This window comes from Oryzias melastigma, linkage group LG11 (assembly GCF_002922805.2).
Source record: "Oryzias melastigma strain HK-1 linkage group LG11, ASM292280v2, whole genome shotgun sequence".
Taxonomy (NCBI): domain Eukaryota; kingdom Metazoa; phylum Chordata; class Actinopteri; order Beloniformes; family Adrianichthyidae; genus Oryzias; species Oryzias melastigma.
The window spans coordinates 11,748,684-11,752,651 of record NC_050522.1 but is presented as its reverse complement, the minus strand read 5'-3'; the positions used below and the strand labels follow the sequence as shown (position 1 = coordinate 11,752,651).

At 39.7% G+C, this 3,968-nt stretch overlaps 1 protein-coding gene across 2 annotated transcripts in view; it reads right to left on the bottom strand.

Moving 5' to 3' along the window:
* Nucleotides 1-3,069, bottom strand: part of shisa7b (shisa family member 7) — a 45,520-nt gene extending 42,451 nt beyond the window's left edge. For both annotated transcript variants that reach the window (XM_024296674.2, XM_024296683.2), the window contains exon 1: nt 2,572-3,069. The gene's annotated coding sequence lies outside the window, so the exon portion shown is untranslated. The remainder of the gene's footprint in view (nt 1-2,571) is intronic.
* Between the last annotated feature and the right edge of the window lie 899 nt (nt 3,070-3,968).

The following is a 3,968-nucleotide window of genomic DNA, read 5'->3' as shown; positions in this document are numbered from 1 at the left end:
CAACAGTTCATTTGCAGAGTGTAGAAATGTTTCCTCACTCCCACTTAATGTTATTTTAAGTGAATTAATTTGGCGTTTATCATGTTGTGTCCCAAAAAAAAGACCTAATTATGACAGAATATAATCACAAACTGTCCTACATAAATTCACTTTTCTGATTATCTGAATAACAATAAAGTCACATTTTGGTTAAAACATGTATGCTGAGTCACTAAATGACCTATAGGTGTAGGAAGGAAATAAGAAAATTTTCCCAAAAAGGGTTAATTTATGATTAATATATTTCTTTGTTGCAGTTTTAGTTCTTTAATTCAATGTCTGTTTCATTTCAGAAAAGCTTAATTCCCTTAGGATTAATAAAAAAAATAAGTAAACAAGCAGAAAAGTGAGATTATAATGGCAATTAGGTCAAAACATTTGGTGAAAATAACATTTAGCTCCTTCACGCCTAATTTGTAACATACAGGACTCCTCTTACTTTAGTATCATCTAGAATAGAAAAAAACACAGAAGAATATTTTATATAGTTGGTAAAAACTTAAGGAAAGAAGGGGTTAACCACTTGGTTACAAGCTTAAACCAGTTTTTAGTCACAGACTTAAAACTCCCTCCCATTAATTATTGTGATGATGCCTGTCACTGGACTGCCATTGGTCAACCTCCAAATGAGCCCGGACAACCAGTGACCAATGTTTTAAAAAAATCATCCAGTCACCATAGAATGTTAACTTTTCTTTAAAACTTCTGCAGCTACAACCCCAAATTTGCTGAAAACTTGCATTTAAGTCCCTGCGCGATGTCATTTTGGAATATGTAACCGGAACCAGAAGTCCATGACCAGAACAGGAAGTCCACCATATTGCTTGGGAAAATAACTTTATTTTAACTGAAAACAGTTATGTTTTTTTGTGTTTTAAGCTTTAAGAAAAGTGTCTTTTCAAAAATCGGTAACACTTTATAGCAGGTTCTGCAAGACTCTCAAAATTTTGATAAAGATATAATACATATGTTAAGCTTGTAAGCAGTTTATTAATTTGGCCTTCGTGGACAATGGTCCAATAAGCCGAATAAGGTTAATTATTAATGAATCTTACTAACCTTATTTTGCTTATTGTGCTAATAAATGTCTTACTAACACCTTATAAACAAAATAATAATTTTTGATAATGTGTTAATAAAGCTTGTTAAGGAATCTTATTATAAAGTGTTTCCCTAGAATCTTCTACACTTTAGGGTTAATTGTATAATTTACAGATGATGTCAGGCGTGTAAGCTTAAACATTTCATTAGAAAAGTAATTTCATTTAACAACTTAAAACTAATAAAAAGTTATGACAGAAAATACTTTTTCCAGAATAAAGTGTTTATTTTTTTTTAGCAAGTCCGACCTTTCTTATCCCAAATTTGTCCTATAAACCGAAGTGACCTGATTCCAGGTAATGGAATAGATGGTTGTACCTTTTAGGGAATAGAAAAATAGACATGAATGAAGCGACAAAGAAGACTTTCAAACATCAATGAGATATTTCTATTTCACACTTTTGTGCTCCTGTAATCTATCAGTCTTATTTCTTCATGCAGACTAACAGAATTCTGGATTTTCTTTTTTACTTTAGTAAAGAATGTTGTGTTTTATAGCTCAGTGGCTGTTTTGATCTGACTGGCTATAACAGATGAATGAAAAAGAGACCCGTGACTGCCTCAGGAGGCAGAAACGTGTGTGCATTTTTGGAAGAATCTGCTATGCAGTGAGGTGAAAAAAAGAAGAAAACACTGGTTTGAGAATGTCCTACTACATGTTGCATGAGTCTTTCTGCAGGGACAAACAAAACAAACAACAGAGTTGGAATCAGGGATGACAGGAAACGGAGACAGGTGAAGCGGGTGTAGGTGTGCTGCTCCCGTCCTGCAGTCTGAGCTCATGCACAAACACGCTCCTACACGCACTCCCACACATGTGCACGGATATGGGGAGGCAGGTGAGGCGTAAAAGGGGGGGGCAGTTAGTTTGCAGTGTTTTTGCATTAGCATTCACGAGGCGTGCGCGCCTCCACGGACGTGGTTGTGACTGTAAAGGAGCGTAGATGTGCACATGTGGATGCGCACAATAGGGGTGGCGCATGCTGCTGCAGCGGTGCTACTGTATTGTGTGCACGTATGGCAGCAGTTTGATGATCGTCCACAACAACACGCACGGAGAAGCACTGAAATACCTGACCCATCCTCCTCCTTCTCCTCCTCCTCCTCCTCCTCCTCCCTTTTACGCAGAGAGGAGGCTCATCCTATAGATGCGGCACCATTTTCCCCTTTGAAGAGACAAAGAGCAAAATGAGAAACTGATCCAAGACGCAGATCTGGATTCTGTTTGGATCAGTTTTCATGGTTTTGCTTCCCTTCAGCAGAGAAAAACAGGCGCATCAGCCGTGCGCAAACATTGCAGAGGCGCACATGCGCCGTGGCGGAGAAAACGTGGCTTTTGAGTTCATCTTGCAATACACATTAAAAAAGCGCAACCCAAAACCACAGCAACGGCAGACTGGAGTGAATGGAGAGTTGGGATGATGCTTTTACCTTTCTCCCGTCCTCAATGGGGTCCCCGCGTGACTCCAGCGGAAATGTGTCACCTACATTCTCATTATAATTCCCAGCAATGATGAGGGGTATCGATCCGCCGCAGTGAAGCCTTGCTCGACGGTCAACAGACAAAAGAAAAGAAAGAAAAAAAAAAAACAGAGAAAACGGCGTATAAAATCAGTAAGAAGACGCGTTTAGAAAATCTCCCTCAGCTGCTGTCTGTCGCCTTGTTTGGGCTCCGTCGTTGTGGCGAGCGTCGCTGCGCGTCCGCGCCGGATGCTGCATCCCCCCCTCTCTGTGCCTCCACCCCCCCTGAAAGAAAACACTTTGACAGAGCTCCGCTGGGTTCCGCCGCCAACTCATTGATTGGATAATGTGGCATTTGCCCACGTTCACATTCCCAAAGTGCTGAAAACGATCAGCCAATCATGGAGCGGAAACCTGCACAGGTCACATGTGATTGGATCAGCCGGCCCGGTGGCTTTACGCGCACCTGTGGACCCCGGTCCGACCCGGTCCGGGGCCACTGCAGTGATCAGAACTGAGGGTCTCTGAAGTGTGGCCATGTTTAACGCATTTGACCTACTTTTTAGATAACTGATAGCAAGAGCCACTAACTGACCATGTGGATCATGGGAAAAAAAAACTTTATCAAAGACCCAAATTGAAAGTTGTGTTCTTGTGGCATAAAAAATGTAGCTTTAAAATGCATTTCTGAGTATTTCTATAATGAAATCTGAAGCAGATGAAAATCCACTTTTCTTTATAGACAGATCCAAGTATCTTCACCATTTTTGTTGCACCAGTGTAAACAGTTAGCTCAGTTATGGGTGATGGGAATGGGGAGCGGGATTGCTACTGCTATTTCTTTTAAACTCGTGCTGCTCCCTCAAAAACTATGACCCAGAAAATGGCAAAAGCTTTTTTTTTCCTTTCTTTTTTTGTTTGGGATAAAAACTGCATATTTATAATATAAATGGGAACATTTTTCCAAAAAGATGATCGGAGTGGGACTTTAACTGTACATGCAGAAGCATAGTGGCCGGACACTGATGCACATATCTAATAAAATTGATTTATTAAAAAAATGGATTAAATCAAGCCCCCACATTGCATTTAAAGCCAGTCAGGAGGTGCCAATTCTTTAAATAACCACCAGAGGCTAGTTTCAAAAGAGAATAATTTCTTTATCCATTATAAATGCATACTTTTTGCCAAAAATAAACTCGCGCACTGGCTGGTTTCAGAGTTTGATTTTTAATGCTTCATTTTTTTATTCATGACAATTATTTACAATCAGCCACTGAATTCGAGCCAAAATTTCTGCATTCTTTGGGTCATGTGTTTTTGAACTGTGAAATGAACCGGCAAAACTCTCACTTGAATTTGTCCAC